An 18,473-nucleotide genomic window follows, 5' to 3' on the forward strand; every position below is an offset into this window, starting at 1 on the left:
GGCTCTTCCCAACCCAGAGACTGAACCCACATCTGCAATGGCAGGTAGGTTCTTTTACCACTAAGCCACCTGGGAAGCCCAAGCCTTCTGCCCACTGAGACCAATGGCAGGTGGGGACCTGGCTCTCGGTCAGGCCCTTACTGGGCATCTCAGATCCTTGGTCTCACTGGTCTGGGCCCTGCCTTATTGTCACCAAGCCCTGGAACCACCCCACTCAGACGCTGCAAGGCCATGAAGGGTGCCAGCAGCCAGGCTGCGGTTTTGTGTTTGGCTAACTCTTGGCTTCTAAGTAATGAAGTGGAGAGAAGACAGTCATAGCGAGAATGCACTGTCCACCCACTCACCCTGCTGCAGGCAGTCTCTGGGGCCGCCCAGGACCAGCCCTGCTCAGTACCAGTATGCTGAATGGCAGCCAGCAGAGACAAGGCCCACCTGATAGACACCAGCTGAGGCCACCTTCAAGGCCAGGGAAGGAGACCCAGGGGCCTGCACAGGTTCAGACCAGAGTGAAACCCACCCCTCGCTGCCCCTGTTGCCATCTGGGAGGCAGGACTTCCCTCCTCTGCCTCTGTAAGTCACACGAATCCCAGTTTACTTATCAAGGGCCTCCTGGCCATGGTCACCCTGGGATTCTGGAGTGGCCTGACTCAGGCAGGTTATCCTCTTGGAGGAGAGAGAGGAACAGAATAGAGAAATGGAGGCCTAAAGAGGGCGAAGGGCCTGCCTGTGGTTACAAGGCAGAATCGGAGGTGCAGGGATAAGGGATATTAAGGTGGAAATGACCTTAGCGAGCCAAGCAGTCCCAGTGCCTCCATGCCACTGACAGGTAAACTGAGACCCAGGGATGGGAGAGGACCTGCTGAAGATGACTTTGAATCAATAAGAATCCCAGGATGGTCATCATGGGTTGCCCCTTGGGGCCCAGACAGAGCTGCCTGCTGTGACCCCAACCTCCAAAGTCAGGGAAGTTGCAACACTTCCTTGTTTCCATAGCGACCAGCTATTGCTCAGGAATACACGGCAGTGTTTGTGTTCCCTGTTCTGTGCCAGTCTTGGGCCAGGCTGTGAGGACACGGAGTGGAAAGAGGGGGTTTAAAGGGGGAGGCACAGACCCAGTACCCGTTCTGGTGGATCACAGGCAATAGAGGGCAGAAGAGAGAGGAACAGGAGAATTTTCAGTGGAGGAAGAAATCCTAGGGTCGGAAAGTGTCAGGGGAGGGAGGTCAGAGGTGGCAGCTCTGGAGCTGGGCTCTTAGGGCCTCAGAGGAGTTCACCAGGTAGAATTGGGTAAGGATTGACATAGGCAGAGAGGCCAGGGCTTGAGGGTGATGGCGTGTTAGAAAGTGACAGTGCAGAATAGAGGGCATGAAAGTAGAAGGTGAATGCAGGAAACCAGGATGGGAACCAGAGGGTAAGTGACAAGTGTAGACTAGGGTGTGAGAAACACCTCCCCATGCCTCTATTTTCCCAGCTGCTCAATGGGCACTTTATGACAAATAGTTTATAGTTACATGGGAGGAGACAAGCACAAAAGAAAAGTGCACATACCCACAGGACTTGGAGATCTGGGCCAGCTTTGCAGTCCCAACCCCTCAGCCTGCTTTGCAGAGATAGGCAGGCATTCCCTGTAGGCTTCTAGGCACTCAAATACATCCACTAACATCCACTTACTAACATCCACCTCGCTAACGCCACTGACTACTCTGGCCAAAGTCCCCAGCATCCTCATGTGGGTCACTGTAAAAGCTGCCCAGTTGCTCTCCTCGTTTCCACCCTTGGCTCCTAGAGTCTATACTCAGCTCACTAGGCAAAGGGATCTTTTCAGAAGATATGCCAGATAGCCTCAGTCCTTTAATTAAAATCTTCCAGTGACTTCCAAATTACCGCGTGTGAGGTCAGAAGCCCTTCCTGGGCTCCATAAGGCCCTCTGTGACCTGGTCCCTGACCACCTTGCTCACTTCCTCTCCTATCTTCCTCCTGATCCTACTCCATCCAGTTACACTGGCCTCCCTGCCTTTCTTAGAGCATGCCAGAGGGTCTTTGCATACTCTGTTCCTGCTGTCTAGACTGCTTTTCTCCCAAATGTTTATGGGATTCACTCCCTTATCTCCCTGAGATATCTACTCAAAGGTAGGCCTCTTCAAAGAAGTCTTTCCTGATCACTCTATCTAAAGAAGCCCAATTCTCTCATCTCCTTGTATCATCTTATCCTCTGTTTTCTTCAAAACACTTACCCTAACTCAGCATGACATTGTACATTAAGCTGTAGACTTGTCGACTGTCTCACCTACGAGAATGTAGCTGGCCTCTGTCAAGCTCACCACTATACCGCCAAGCACATAGTAGGTGCTCAACAAACTTGACGAATACATAAGTAATCCATCTTTCTTTTGCTTTGCTTTTTTAAAAAAATTAATTTATTTTAATTGGAGGCTAATTACTTTACAGTATTATAGTGGTTTTGCCATACATTGACATGAATCAGCCATGGGTGTATATGTGTTCCCTCCCCATCCTGAACCCCCCTCCCACTTCCCTCCCCACCCCATCCTTCAGGGTCGTCCCAGCGCATCAGCTCCGAGCACCCTGTCTCATGCCTCGAACCTGGATTGGTGATTTATTTCACATATGGTAATATACCTGTTTCAATGCCATTCTCTCAAATCATCCCACCCTCGCCTTCTCCCACAGAGTCCAAAAGTCTGTTCTTTACATCTGTGTCTCTTTTGCTGTCTCACATACAGGGTCATCGAGTAATCCATCGTTCTTAAAGAGCGGGGCAGGGGGAGGCACAGAAAGATCCCAGGCCCTGTCCCCTCAGGAGCAGAAGACTGGAGGCTCCAGACCGGCCAGGAAACCTCGTTCTCAGGCTGGCAGCAGGAAGCAGGTGCTGCCCTCCCAGCGCACGGGCTCCCAGGCCTGGAAGGGAAGCAGGGCCTGGCCTCAGGGTCTGGACGAGCCCTGAAGGGAAAGCAGCAGCTGATATCGTTATGTGTCCCTGTTCCACACACACTCGACCTGGGCAGTCCAAGGAATTAGCCTCAGGCAGCGGGCGATGGAAGGAGGCCAGGCTGGCTCACACGGAGGATTTATGACCTTGCTGGCTTTGCAGCCAGCTTCCTTCCCTCTCTGGGCCTCAGTCTCCTAATCTGGGAAATGGGGATGAGACAAGGATAAGACAGGCTGGTTACCCAGGTCCCAGCTGCCCCAACAGTCTGGGCATCTTTGCATCTTCAGAGACCTGGAAGGGATTGCACCAGGTTGAAATGACAGTCACAAATTTAACCCATGGTCCCAGGCCAGGGTAACATTCTGCAGCCAGTTAAGCTAGATACCTGTGCAAGGGGTCTTGGGTAAGCACCTAAAGACACTGTTTCTAGCCAAGGTGACAGCTAGCAGAGTGCAGGGCAGCCCTGTCTGAGTCAGGAAGTGAAGGTGAGAGCCTTGCTCTAGGGCAGCAGCCCTGGTGCGGCGGGGAGGGGGGTGGGGGGGGGAAGGGGGGTGGGGAGGCGGGGGGGGGGAGGGGGGCAGCTCAGCTGGGGAAGCCAGCTGGCTCTCTGGGTCATGGAGACACCCAGGCCCAGAGGTTCTTGTGAGTACAGCGAGAGAGCCAAGGCCCAGGAGCTCTGTGAGATGAGGCTAGTAAGTCCCAGGCGAACCAGGTGTCACACAGTGGGGTTTCCCTCTGAGTCTCAGTCAGCTAAAGGTTTCTGTCCAGTGACAAGGCGGAGGATGGGCACAGGCTGATGGTCAGGATGCCTGGGTTTTAGCTCCAGTTCTCCAAGCCAAGGACTTGCTCTGTGACCTTGGGGAGGCCTCTGTCTCTTCTGAGGTCAGACTCAGCAGCTAAATGAGAGGGTTGGCCTGGATAATCTCCAAGGCCTTTCTGTGCTGACACTGTCATCACGGCACATGGTAATAAAACATTACCCTCCCCGATGCTGTGACACTGGGCAGCATGCAGAGCGCTGGCCCGCCCCTCTGACAGCCTAGGGGGCACCATTGGTGGCAGGCGATGCCAGAAGTTCTGACTAAATCCAGCACTCTCTGTAGACACGCTGGGTCTCTGGGGCCTCGGGACGCTTAGGCAGGAGGTTCCGACAGAGAGACAGGGGACAGAGCAGAGCAGAGAGGGGCTTGGGAAGAGGCAGATGGAGACAGACAGGGAGGGAGCAGTACTTACAGCCCCTTGGCTGTGCTCCTAGAAAGGGACCCCAGTTTCAGTGGCAGGTGAGCAAGCTGGGAGAAGCTAGAAAGATGTCCTTCTCAAAACACCGGCATGGCCTGACGCTTAAAGAGCAGGTGCCAGGCCACTTTCTCTCCCTTGGACACTAATGAGCCTCTGTCGGGACATCCCCAGCCTACTTCCATGTCTTAGACCATTTTCAGGTCAGGCCTGAGGTCTCCAAGCTGCCCAGGCTCTTACCAGAAAGCAGAGATAATAAGAAGGCCTGGAGAACTGAGGGGAGAAAAGGCGATGGGACCCCACTGCAGCACTCTCACTGGGAAATCCCGTGGACGGAGGAGCCTGGTGGGGTGCAGTCCATGGGGTCACTGGGAGTCAGACACGGCTGAGCGACTTCCCTTTCACTTTTCACTTTCACACATTGGAGAAGGAAATGGCAACCCACTCCCGTGTTCTTACCTGGAGAATCCCAGGGACGGGGGAGCCTGGTGGGCTGCCGTCTCTGGGGTCACACAGAGTTGGACACGACTGAAGTGACTTAGCAGCAGCAGCAGCAGGAGAACTGAGGAAGGCCACCTCATCCAGGAAGCCCATTCTGCCCACTCCAGCCTGAACTCAGCTAGAGAGGAGAAGTCTCTGGGGAAACACCCATGATGTAGAAGGGAGTTCCCAAGAACTGACTTCACCCTATCTGCACAGTCCTGAGAGATAGTGAGAGGCCTTCATCCAGGCGCCACACAAAGTGGAACTTCCTAGGAGGAAGCGGATAGATAGGAGGCAGGGAGCAGCCTGTCCCTGGAGGCATGCAAGCCTATAACAGACAGTGCTCTGTGGGGATGTGGCAGAAGGACCGGAAGTCATCTGTGTGACAAGACATCAGATGAGGTGGCTGCCAAGCTCCCTTGCAGTCTTGAGAATCAAAGGTCCCATGAACACCCAGAACAGTAGTGTTTGGAGCCCCCAGAGGGGGAAGTCTGGAGGACCATCTCCCCTGGCTGGACAACCACATCTCTAGGGAGCTGGCTAGGAGGGCAGCCATCCACAAGGCAGAAAACTCTGAGAATCCTGGGGCCCACGTGGATTGCAAGCCCCAAAGCAGCTCCACTCCTGTGCCTATAGAAATCAGCCCTATATACAAAGCACACACAGAAATGAAAGTGTCAACCTGGACTGCGGTGGGAGGAATCACAAAGCGATCCTTTTGCAGGAAATAAATCAATGCTGAGCTCACAGCTTCAGGGAAGTTCCTTTCACAGCCAGGCCCCATCACCAAACACCAGGCAAGAAATCACACTTGAGGTTTCCTCTCTTTTTCCAGGATCGGAAGCACAAGGGGGTCCAAGAGCTTGGGGTGGAGTTTCGGGGGCGCTGAGCAAACCAGGCAGAGGGGCTGAGTGCCCAGGAGCCCCCTGACTTGCCCCCTGCCAGCCACAACGCCCACTCCCCAGAGTCCCACAAAATTAAGGGCAGGAGAGGTATGAGCCAGGGAGGGAAAGTGACGCGTCCACAGTCCCAGAGCGGGCCTGCCGGCGTGGAAAACCAGCTGGAGCCCAGGGCTCTCCCCAGGGCCCCAGACTGCCCCCGCCCCAGTCCCCAACAGCAGCATGATGCCCCAGCTAACAGCTCACAACTGACTGATGCCGGCCCAGCGTTCAGAAGACACCTGGCACTCCTCTCCAGGTAAATATTGCCAGGCCCCTCAGCCCAGGAAAAGGAGACATTAACCAGGGCGGGATAAACAGGCAGTGCAGCCAGCAGGGCTGAAACTGGCCTCCTGACCCACAGCAGGTAAGCCCTAAACCAGTCCTGCTCAGCCTTCCTAAAAGAGGGAGTGGGCGGGAACTTCCTCCCTTCACCCTAATCCTAGCTCTTTCTGTCATCGTTGAATCCCGGTGTTCACAGAGGATGAGACAAAATGGTTTCAGTGGCAAGGACAGCTGGCACAAGAGGCCACCCCCTGGGGCCACCCTCCGCCCCACTCCGAGCCAGGCCTTGTGTCCCAGGGGACCTACTGTTCTTAGTGATCTTGGTCAGGTCCATTCTCCTCCCTAGGCCTCGCTTCCTCACCAGTCAAGCTGGTTTGGGAGCGGGAGTTTAAATACAATGCCTGCGTTGAGTAGAGAGGTGAGACACCAATGCAGGGGAATCAGAGGGTCTGGACAAGAGGAAAGGAAAGACAAACCACCAGTCACACTAACTCCAGTGTGTGTTCAGTGCCTCAGTCGTGTCCGACTCTCCTGCAGTGACCGCAGGGACTATAGCCCATCAGGTTCCTCTGTCCATGGGATCCTCCAGGCAAGAATACTGGAGTGGGTTGCCATTTCCTTCTCCAGGGGATCTTCCCCACCCAGGGATCGAACCTGGGTCTCCTGCACTGGCAAGTGGATGGATTCTTTACCACTGCACCACCTGGGAAGTCCACTAAGTCCAGTTCAGTTCAGTTGCTCAGTCGTGTCCGACTCTTTGCGACCCCATGGACTTCAGCACAGCAGGCTTCCCTGTCCATCACCAACTCCTGGAGCTTACTCAAACTCATGTCCATCGAGTTGGTGATGCCATCCAACCATCTCAGCCTCTGTTGTCCCCTTCTCCTCCCACCTTCAATCTTTCCCAACATCACGGTCTTTTAAAATGAGTCAGCTCTTTGCATCAGGTGGCCAAAGTATGGAGTTTCAGATTCAGCATCAGTCCTTCCAAGGAATATCCAGGACTGATTTCCTTTAGGATTGACTGGTTGGATCTCCTTGCTGTCCGGGGGACTCTCAAGAGTCCAGAGCCAGTGTAATTTTAGACCCTCGGATGAAGGCTGTGGTTCTTACACTGCTTTCAGCTGTTCAAACTCATTCAAGGATTGGAACAAAGCTGGGGACCACCTCTGCAGAAAAATACATTAATTGCCAAGGAGTACAGGCAGGCTCACCACCCCTGCAGGTTGGGTACAAGGGCCTCTCCTCTCACAAAGCCAGCAGGTCTTCAAGGCTTATCTCTAGGGACACGGCAGGGGTCCCACCCCTCTGCCAAGCTGGCCTTGCTTTGGGGCCAGCCCAACCACAAACGGATTTGTGGTCTGGTAACAATAAAAGAAAAGGAGGCCAGCGAAAGCGACAGGCCTGCAGGCTTTTGCGGGGTGGAACTGCTGAGAAGACTGGCGGGTTTCTGACCTCACGCTCCCCATCACCGACACCCCCTGGGGAAGGCAGGACTTCAACAGGGAAACCATCCGCTGCCTGAGCTGTAAGATGTCAGAGCTGGGGCTACCTAGCCTCACCAGGAGGTTCCACTGGGGTCTTCACGAGTTATTCTGCATTAAAAAGGGAAGTGAGCGGTGTGTCCTATGGCTTAGTAAAGCCTGGGTGAGGCAAAGGGGCTAGTGTTTTCCTAGGAGAGGCTGTGCTCTGCCATCTGTCCTGCCTTTTGTGGACTGGTGTCCTTGAGGACCCACTTTGGGAACCTGGATGTGGTCTCAGCTCACGATTTTCAGGTGAGGAAACTGAGGTTCAGCAGAGCACGTGACTGGCCTAGGGTCCCAGAGTCAGTGACCATCCCGCACAATTCTGCACAGAAGTTGACGGCTGATGAGACTCAGCCCCTCCTGCCTCTCCTTTTCTCCCCACCCCTGCCCAGGAAGAGTCTGCGGGGAAATGCGATCATTGCTCACCTCAATTTATAGGGGAGGAAGACGAAGTTCCGAGACAGGAACCCAGATATAAATCTCCACCTTTGGAACACCTCTCCCAGGGGAACAGGCTTCCCTGCCAGGGCGAATTGAGGCCCCATGGACCGGGGCCTCCCTGAGATGCCCCAGCAGTCCTGCCTGCTCCAGAGGGGAGACTGCAGACCACAGCAGGGGCCTGGTGTCAGGAAACCTGGGTCCCAAGCCTGCCTTGGTTGGCCCTGAGGTGCCAGGTGGCCTTGGGCAACACCTCTGAGTTTCTTCGTAGTTCACTCTGAGGTGATGCACTGCTAACAGCTGGCCAGGGGTCATGGGAGCAATGGCCGTGACAATGACCGAGGCTACCACGTCCCGGGCACGTACTATGTGCCAGACCCTGCCTATGCTCCGTCTTCTCAGCCTAAGGGGACGGCCACATGTTCTTTTTTATACTATTAGTGAACCTGCTTTGCAGACACGGAGCTGCCCAAAGTCACAGATGTCACAGAGGCTGGAGTTGAGAGTTGATCGCAGGCAATGTAAGAACCTAAAGCCAATGAGCTGCCCAGGAAATGCTGGGTATTAGGATGTTTATGCAAGACTTGGGTTAGTTGCTTTAAAGATGTAAACAGCAGAAGCACCAAAACAATGACATCAATAAGGAAATTCCACCCCTCTGAACTCAGAACACTCAGCCCCCTCAGTGAGACACCCTGGTGCAGGGATCCATCTCTCTGTGAGAAATGCGGCCTGCCCCCTCACCTCTCTGGACTTTGGGTTTCCCCACCGCAAAACGTGAAGGTGGGACAGGGACCCTGGGAGGGCCCTCCCACCTGCAAATGCCAAAAGATTTCAGGACCCTTCCCCCAGAGGCTGCTATGCCCTAACTGTCCCTCAGTCGGAGTGCTGCCTGGGCCAAGCCGGGTGCTCTGCTTCCCAGCTTTGGCCACGGTCTACCAGGAAGCAGGATGGGAGTTTGGACAGGAGCCTGTGCACAGGGTGAGGTCCAGGCACCTGGGTCTGCTTCCTCATCCCGAGATGACACAGGTGACTCCCAGGGCGGAGTGAGCGGGCTCCCTCCCTGCTTCTCCATCCACAGAGGAAGGGTTAGCAGGGACAGGAGAGCAGACCACTAGTCCTTCAAAGAACAAAAGTCGGCCTGCAGAGGGCCGGGTGGGGCTGGGGGACTGGCGGCAGAAGTCACCCATCTCCTTGGATTAAACAGGCCTGGGCAGACGAGAAATCTTGTACTTTCCCTAAACAGTTTCTGTTTTCCTCCCCTCAAACATCCAAGGCAACCAACCTATTATTACCTTTCAAGAAATATGCTGCTGGGTTGGGGCTCACTGCCATATCCTTCCCTAGCTGCGTAGGATCTGAGGGTCAAGACAGAAAGTGTCCTCCTTGGGTTCATCTGGCCCTTCCCAACTCAAAGATGGAACATTACTCATTTCTGAGCACCAAAGGGTGGCTAGCCGGACTGCACCAGGCCAACAATAGGTGCTCAATAAATGTTTAATGATCTAATGAGCTGGAGAGACAGGGTTCCAGGCTTGGGTCTGCCATTAATTCGCTGTTGTCTTTGGATACAGACGATTGTTTCTTTCCATAGTTGGGTTTCCTGGGCCAGAAAAAAAGGACAGACCAAGTAATCCTTACAGCCCCTCAATTCTATAACACATACTTAGGGGTGCAACACATAGGCAGGGAGATTGCAGAGTAGGAAGAGGTTTCAAACACCTCTCCCCACTGCTCCAGAGAGAAGAGAACAGGATGTAACTGTTGGGTGGGACCCTCCTGGGCAGGGGTTCTGAAAGCATCGCTGCCATCCACCGCCCCCTTTTCTGCAAGTGCCAACCTCTGTGGGTGAATGACTAGAGCTGTCGGGCAAGGAAAATGGGGGCAGGGTAGGAGAAAGGACAGAAAGTAGGTGCAGTGTCCGTTTAAGCCAGATATCAAAATAATTCCAAAATAATTTTAGAAGAGCCATTGAAAGTACAAAGAGACTTATTTTAAATAATCCGCCTCCCTGACATTCAGATTAACTCTGCCCCTCTCTGGCAAAGCTATAATCTGCACTGAGGTGGACCCTCCAAGAGATCAAGAATCCAGAACAGACTGATGAGAGAAGAAGGAGAAAGGCTCTGTGGTCTGGGAGGCTGGGAAAGGCAGGCTTGAGTCCTCAGCAGAAACCCTGGCCAGCGGAGGCAATGACACTGTGTCTGTGTATAGATAATACCAACTAGGGAGTCAATTTGAGACAAAAAAGTGCCAAATAAAGTAGACTTCTCCAGAGGGTTTACTAGTCCTTGGACAATTGCAGACCTGTCCTGAAGTCTACAGGTACAAAGATTACACAGTCAGAACAAAAGGCCCTGCCACTCTGACACTACCAGCCATCCCGGCACTGGGCCAGTCTCTACCCCTCTGTAGGCCTCAGTTTCCCTACTGGCATAGAGAAGACTTTTAGCGAGATAATATCTAAGGCCACAGCTGCTCTGACAGTCCACGATGCTAAGATTCTATGGAAAAGCACATCACCTACATCATTCAGGCCCCCACCCCGGAGACCTGGGAAGGGAGTTCCCAGTCCCCAGCTGGCTGGCTAAGGCTGGGGCTAAGTGGAGTCCCCGCACAGTCTGTCCTCAACAGCCTGCCACGGCTGAAATCTTCGAGTGGTTACAATTACAGCCAGGCTAACAGGATTAGGGGAGCATTGAAATCTAAGAAATCTAATTAGCTCAGACACCCCGGCCTCCCCTAGCACGATCCACAGTAACCCCAGCAGCTGGGCCTGATAGGCGGGGCTTGGGGCCCTCCTGGGCCACAGTCATTACCTGTGCAGGTGTGCCAGGCTGGGCCAGGCTTCCTGGGGAGCTGCCAGTTCAGCTGCCCGATTGCTCCCTGCTCTGGACCCCTGCCACCTGCAGCCTGGTCCTGGGATGGCACTAAGATGGTCTCCAGAAAACTCAGTGCAGGGGCCTGGTCAGTAGGTGGGGCAGTGCTAAGGGGTAGGAGGAATCCAAGGGCCCCCACAGGGCGGCTACCCCACACGGCTTGGGGACTGACTCAGCCAGAGGAGGGGCAGGCTGAGTCAATGTCTGTATCTATAGAAACCATCACAGCCCAGGGAAGAGCCTTGGTCCGCATGGGGATCTGGGGCCTAGAAACATCTCTGCTTCCTGCTCCAGGGCCAGGGATGGGGGTGAAGCCCCATGCACAGACATGTGTGCCCTGGGCAGTCATGGCAGGATCTGGGGTTCAGAGCAAGCTCTGGCTGTAAGACACTGTGCCCTAAGAAAAGGGCGCAGTTGCTCAGGGCGTGGGCCATGTGCTGCCAAAGTGAGGGGCAAGTGAGCCTCCCCAACCCCTCCTGGGCACACCTCCTCCTACTTAACCTCAGTCCCCAGTTCCCCACTCTGGGGGTCCACATGGCTTTCTGCACCCTTGTCCCTGCCTGGTTGGTATACTGGGAAGGTACCGACACACTCGCCATCTGTAAGGCCTGACACTGAGTCCTGGCTGCAGCAGGGGTCATTTCACCTCCCTGAACCTCGGTTTTCTTCTCTGCTAATGGGGCTGATTCTAAATAGCAGCTAGCTTCCGCCACCGCTCTTGGAGTTAGGCAAAGTTGGACAGCACTTCTTAATCCACCAAGCGCCGTACAAAGGCGAGGGGCTGTAGTTATTACTGTCATCATGCGCCCATGGCAGGCAGCCAGCCGGTGGTGGTTAATTATTTATTTGGACTGATCTTCCTGCCCTTGCTGGACTGGAAGCTCCTAAGGAACAGGAACTGTCTTACACATTTCAGGGTCCCTCACAGGCCACGGTCCTCACACTGGGGACTCTCAGGAAGTATCTTCGGCCGTGGTGCTAGGGTCCTGACCCGACCCCACTCCCCGCTACGTATCTCCTTTCTTCTACCTGATCCAAGGCAAGTGCCAGGAGGCAGGGCTGGCACGCAGACAAGTGACAGTGAGCCCCTAAGACAGACGCCCCTCTGCTCCCCACAGGTCGCTCCCAATAAGGGCTGAGGCAGCCAACTGAAAGGTGTCCTCTTGCCCCAGGGAAGTGTGGCCTGCCTGGGCACTGGTATTGAATCTGGGATCATTCAGCAAAGTGCGAGTCTGTGGTCTGGAGAACCCCTAGTTCCTTAAGCCCAGCGAGAGTCAGGAGGGGTTGATTTCCAAAAGGTATGCAGCCGAGCATGCCAACAGTCAGAGCTATCCACTAAAGGCAAAAGCTGCCCAGAGGTGGTGAACACCCTATCATGGGGAGCAAGCAAGCCAAAGCTGGACAATAAGCTTCCAGGAGGCGTGGATGGGAGAGCGGTATCTGGCAAATGCTTCTAGTGCCTCCAATTTAACCCCTTGGTGCTCCATCCATTCTGCACCCACAGCCTGCCAGGCCTTCAGGGGACACATGTCTAGGGATTTCACACCCATATCTGCCTCATCCTCACAGCAACCATGTGGGATCAGAGTTGGGGGTGGGGTGGTCCTGCCTTTGGACCCATTTTACAGATGTGGAAACTGAGGCCCAGCTGAGTAAAGCTATGAGCCTGAGGCAGCCAGCCAGCTACAGCCTCCTGACACTTTTCCCCTATCTCCTCAGGTGATAGGAAATGTTTGCATAATCCTGACAGGTTTCTGGACTCTTTCCTCAGAGCCTGTGCTTTAGCACTGGTTTTCTTAGCCTCTCATCTTCCCTGAGGGCCACAGGGTCCAACCTCAGGATCACCCCTGGAGCTTCTAGCCTAGGCAGGCTTTGCCTCTCCCTGTCATCAGGGTAGAGCTCTAGGGATAAAGAGCCGCCCCCCACCTCCTCCCAGAGGGCGTGGACAGAGGCCACTGTGTCCTGCTGAGAGGTCAGAACAGTCACCAGGCAAGGCTGCAGCAGGGTTCAGGGTAATTACAGCAGCCCAGCCTTTGTTGTCCACACAAAACCTAAGGAGCCTCATAAAGATGAGGTGGTGATAGGAGCCAGGCTAGAGCCCTGGGGAGCAAAGTTATGAATGAAAACGTATGGGACTCAGTCAGAACCTGGCAGGCCCTGCTTCCTGGTTCTGTGACAGAGTGCCCAGAGAAGCTTCCGGAAATTAACTTGTTGGTGCCTGAATTCCTTATAGCAACATCTCACGTGAGACGAGAGTCACGGCTGCCTGGTGGATGCTGGCCCATGCCAGAGAACTCAGAACTTCACACACATGGGGACTCTTGTGACAAAACTCTCAGGACACAGCAGGCTGCCAAGTGTCCACCTTCTTTACCCACCCTCATCTCCGTCAATCAGGAAAAAAGTGAAGTCTGCTGCTTTTAGTGGGGTCCTTGTCTCTGCAATATTCCATCAATGGCAGACACCTGTCCTAGGCTGGGGCACGTCTGTGGGGACCAGGGATGGAGATAATGCTGTCACTAGGGGAGTGTGGTTGTGGGGGGGTGGTGCGGGGGTGGGGGGGGAGAACAGAGAGCAAGACAGATAGAGGAAAAGCCCAAGTCTCTGGACCTTTCTTTGCTCCTGGCTGAGAAAGGAATGAGGCTCCTCCTCCTCTCCCTTTCCTTAGGAGGAAAAAGGGACATTTTGTCCCCATAAAGAAGCCAGCGATCCTTTTATGCAGACAGAGGACTAGTTATCAAAGTTTCCCATAAGTCCAGCAATTACTTATTCCCAACTCTTCTCTGTGAGCCATACCCGAATGACTGAAATCCCAACCCGAAAACCATTTAAAACTCTTGAGAAAGCTCCCAACTGCTCCCCGCCCCTCTGCATCATCCCACCCAGGCCACCACTACCACCAATCTCCCGAAGTGTAAAGTTCTAAGATTTACATGTGAAAACAGCATTTCATAACCTCGTAACTTGGGACCAGGAGATGCTTCTGTCCTGTTGGGTAAAGCAAAACCCAAGCAACAACATAAAACTCAGAAGAAAGCACCCTCGCCCTCCAAATGCTCTCCCTTGGCCCCAGAGTCACACGTGCTCTGCGGCTTTCAATGTGTCTTTTGTTTGATGCGCTGCTTCAGTATCTCCAACCTGAAGACAGAAAGGTCAGCACAAGGCTCGGGGCATTCTCGAACCGGGCCACGAGGGCCAGGCATCGGGCAAGTGAGAAACCAGGAATTTCCCCCAGTCTGAACTCCCTCAGAAAGCAGCCAGGACAGAGAAAGTTACTGGCTTACTCCCTCATCTAAACTTCCCTGAGAGCAACTTTTAAACTCCCGGGACCATACTACAAATGGCAGCAAAGGCCAGTCAGAATTCATCACCAGCCAGGCTGCCCATTTTCCAGCTACAGCGCCTGCCTCTTTATCTCTACCTTCAAGAAACAATAATAAGCAAACCCAGGCACCTCTGGGAACAGCCTCTGGCCTCCTGCCCTGCCCTGTGTAACCAGCCTGTCCTCACACCCACGAGGGAGGAGGAGACGGCACTGGTTAACCCTCTGGTCTACCAGGCCCTGTTCCCGGGGTTGCGGCAAGGAGACAAACTGTTGCTCAAGAAAATCCTCCAGAAAACCCTTGGCACCAGGAGGCAGCTCCAGGCAGCTCCTGCCCAACGCTAAGCCAGGGGCTTCCAGAAGCAGCTTTCCCCTGCCCTTCTAAATCAGTAAGGGTTGGGCCCTACTCTCCCGTGCCCTGGGCTGTCCACCCAGGGGGCTCCAAATGGCCATGGCAGAGAAGGAAGAAAAAGGCTGGCCGAGCAGTGCCCTCACACTGCCAGCCCAGCCGCCAGCTTCTTGGAGGACCTCTGAGAGAACATTTGTTTGGGCTGCCAAGTTAAATCTTCCTCCCTCATGTCAGGGCACTGGAAAAGCAGTCAGGGGGGAGGAGAAGGGGGAGAGCGGGGGAAGAAGCAGCGGGAGGGGGGCAGGCGGGCAGGTTTTCAGAGCCCCAGCTACTCCGCACTGCCTGCCCAGGAAGCTTGCGGCTCCCAGGCAGCCAGCCGGGGGCTCTGGACACCCAAGCAGGGGCCCGGCCGCCAGCCCTCCGGGGTCAGGCGCCGGGTGCCAGGCGCCCTGGGTCCTCGCCCGCGGAGAGGCCCTCCCTCAGTGCCCTGCCGGAGGAGCGAGGTGGGAAGGGAAGGCAAGGGAGGAAAAAGTTTGTGGTAGGTAGAGGGGTCGGGCTGGGCGGCCCTGCCGTCCGGCTGTCCCCCGGGGAGGGCTGGGGGGCCTCGGCCGGCAGCCCTGGCGCGCCCCCGCCCGCCCGCCCTCCGGCTCGGGTTGTTTACATTCCTGGAGTGTCTTTTAAACCCGGGGCTGAGGCCGGCTCCCGGCCTTCTCCGGCGGCTCCGGGGCAGTCTCCCGTGAAAATCTGCTGGCGCACAATGGCCGGGAAGGCGGCTGCCCCTAGCCCGCGCCCCCGCTGCTCCGGGGCAGGGAGCCTGCCCTCCGCACCGCGCCCTCTCCTCGCCCGGCTGGCTTCCTGGACAGATGTCCCTGGTGAGGGGGCGACGCGCGCCCGCTGCCCGCGCCCTAGACGCCGAGGCCGCGCTCCCCACTGTTTTCCCCCCAGCCTAGACACCAGGAATGTGAATCAAGCTTCCAGAGCCCGCCCCCCACCCCAGCTCCAGCCCCAGCCCCAGCCCCGGCCCGGCCCCCCAACCTCCGCCCCTGCCGGCCTCCCACTCCCCCGGGGCCGCCGCCGCCGGAGACGGAGAGGAAGAAAGAACACGGGGAAATTACTTTCGTATTTGCAACGCGCGCGCGCACACACACGCTCATCTTCCCCCTGGGCTCCCCTCCTGGTCGGGGCAGCCCCATCCAGGCTTTAGCCTGAAGGCTCCCCGGGTTTCTAAAGATCTACCGGAAGACCCTTCACACACCCCTTGGCGTTCTCCGCTAGTACAGAGCACCGCGTCTCCCCGGGCAATTCGCACACAAACAACTTAACCGCGCCCCCCACTCCCATTTACAAAAGTGTGTTTCCCCTGGAAATTCAGATGCACAACTTAACACCACCACCCCTTGCCGCCCCGAAATCCGGCGCCTTCCCAGGCGGCTCTCCTACACACAGGCGCACAACTTCGCGTCTTTCCAAAGGAAAGGAGGGAGACTGAGGTGATCCTACCCCGGTCCTTCTCTCCCTCCCTTCCCGAATCCTGGTCCTGCCCGGCCCCCGGGTGTACGGAACCAGGGTTGCAGGCGCGCCGGCAGGAGGCGGGCACCAGGTCCGCGCGCGCACAACTGCACTCACGCCCCGCACATCCGAAGAGCCCCGAACCCCGCGCGCAGACCAAGCCGGCTCCGCGCAGCCGGGCATTCCTCGGTCGCCTGGGCCTCGGCCCCGGGTCTCCAAGAAAAGCGCAGCGGAGCTCGGCCGCCGGGCACTCGCCCGGCTCGCCAGGTCCCGGCGGACCCTAAAAGGGAGAAAGCTCCAGTACCCGGCGCTCCACGATCGCACCCCAGGAGTACACGGAGAGCAGGAGGAAGGCCTGGGGCCAGCGGACGCCAGGGTCTGGCCCCAAACTTACCCGGTGCTGCGAGCGCCGCTGCTGCCGCTGGAGGACGCGCCGCTGCCACAGCCACCGCTGCCCGGCAGGGCCGGCTCCGGCCGGGAGGAGCTGCGAGGGCGCCGAGATGGGCTCCGCGCCGGCTTCTGCTCCGCGCCGACCGGGGCTGGGGTCACGGCGCTGCGCCGGCGCTGCTCGCTTGCTCGGCCGCCGGGTCGCTGCCCGCCGCCTGGCCGATCGCTCTCCCGGGCGCCCGCCGCCGCTCGCTTTTTTAATGTCCACAGACAGTGAAAAGGAACTCGGCGTTAGGGGGTGAGTAAGTGAATCAACTCGCCCGGAGCCGAGCAAGTTGAAGTGTCAGATTACATTGGCTATTCTATTTCCAAAGGGCCCCGCGCCGCCGGCCGGCCGCAAAAGCCGGTGCGGAACTGGGGGAGGAGGGAGGAGCGGAGCGCAGCGCCGCCGCCGCCGCCGCCGCCGCCGCCGCCGCCAGCGCTCAGCTCGGCTTGCCTAGCGCTCTCTGCGGTCTCGCCTTTCTCGCGCGGTCTGTTTTCGCCTCTCTTTCTCTCCCTTTCCTTTCCCTCTTTTTCTCCCTTTTTTCCGAGCTTCTCGGTCTGGGCGCTCTCCAGGCTTTTTCCGCTCTAGGGCTCTGATAGGCTTCGTGCGTCACCCACTCCCCTACTCCCACCCACCTCCTTCTCTCCCCTCCACTGCTCTCTGGAAGCTCCCACCCACCCCCTCCCTAACTGCGACCTCACCCCCAGCTGCCCCAGCAAGTTTGGAGCAGGAGAGAAATGCTGAACCTAAGATGTGTTCACACTGGGAAGGAGGCTGAAATCACCAGTCTCACCGGAGTGTCCCCCGCTTTGCTCTCACGCCCCCGACAGGAGTGCGCTTGGGGCTGCGAAAGCTGTCAGGTACCAGTACTCGGGCTGAGCGAGTTGCTAACGAGATTGCCAAAGCCTTCCGCTGGAGAAGGCTTTCGGGTTGCTCCTAAAGCCCGGGGGCTGGCGGGTGGGGGGAGCAGAGGACGCCAGCCCCCTCCCACCAAAGGCAATGTTGGAGGAGGCTGGAGCGCCGGGTAGAAGCGGTGCGCAAGGTCTGTCCCCGCACCCTGTGCGGTCCAAAAGCGCTTGGATTCCCCAAGGCCCCGCGGGGAACATCCCAGGCCCAAAGTGCGCGGGCGGTGGGCGGCGGGGGCTGGGGGTGGGCGGGCGAGAAGGGAGCGGTGGCTCAGGATTCCGGCTTAGGGCTGTGCACTGTCCCAGGAGTCGGGGAGAATGACGGCACTCACAAGGTGTAGTTGGATACAGCCGCTCGCGGGGTTCCCCAGGCAGACCCACCCTTGAGAGCATCTAAGGGTGCACCTACTTCAGCTCACATCCGCTGCCCCTCACACGGAAACTCCTACCCAAACGGCACACGTTTGCACCCACACTCAGTATTACTAACACGCTTCCACACGCACACGCACCCACACACACGTACACTTGCGCTCACAAATATGCCAGTGTACATGGCAAGCACGCACACACCACTGTACAAATCCACATACACTCAAAAAACAAAACATCTCCCTGTGCACTAAATCCTCACATTCAGGTACACATGCAAACACATCCTTCCACGTCCTTTTCCATAACCCTTCCCCTCAGCCCCCCTACTCATGATCTGCGGTACCCTCAGTCCCAAATCATAATCAGCGCCCGCGCAGCCCGGGTTGGACACAAACACGCGCGCACGCGCGCACTCCCCTCCCCGCGCCAGCTGGGGAGGCTTCGGCCCGGCGCCGGCTTCGGATTCCAGGTGTAGTGGCAGTTCCGCGCTCCGCGTTTTCCAATCCGCCGCGGTGTTGGAGGCGAGGCGAGGAAGGGAGCTGGAATAACAAAGGCAAGTTGGGGAGAGCGCAAGGGGGCGCAGCCCCGGCCGGGCCGCGGGGGGAGCCTTGCTCGGCCGGGGCTTTAGAGGCTGCTGGGTCTCGGGCGCCAGGAGCCGGAGCCCGGGAGCCGGGATGGGGGTCGAGGGGCGGGGCCTCTGCGTGACGTCAGAGAACAATGACACCGCCGCTGGGGGCGGGGTGGGGGGAGGCGGGCGCCCGGAGAGAGCAGAGGCGGGGGTCTCCCCGGGGGCCTGAGACTAGCGGAAGACGTACTGGCCCGGCTAGGGCTGCTGCCTGATTGACGAG

At 56.9% G+C, this 18,473-nt stretch overlaps 1 protein-coding gene across 6 annotated transcripts in view; it reads right to left on the bottom strand.

The window, feature by feature from the left end:
- Positions 1-18,261, bottom strand: part of ZMIZ1 (zinc finger MIZ-type containing 1) — a 243,110-nt gene extending 224,849 nt beyond the window's left edge. For all 6 annotated transcript variants that reach the window (XM_040242620.1, XM_040242615.1, XM_040242618.1 and 3 more), the window contains exon 1: positions 16,310-18,261. The gene's annotated coding sequence lies outside the window, so the exon portion shown is untranslated. The remainder of the gene's footprint in view (positions 1-16,309) is intronic.
- Positions 18,262-18,473: the final 212 nt, after the last annotated feature.

The sequence above is a fragment of the Oryx dammah genome, unplaced genomic scaffold (genome assembly GCF_014754425.2).
Source record: "Oryx dammah isolate SB20612 unplaced genomic scaffold, SCBI_Odam_1.1 HiC_scaffold_6, whole genome shotgun sequence".
NCBI classification, from domain to species: domain Eukaryota; kingdom Metazoa; phylum Chordata; class Mammalia; order Artiodactyla; family Bovidae; genus Oryx; species Oryx dammah.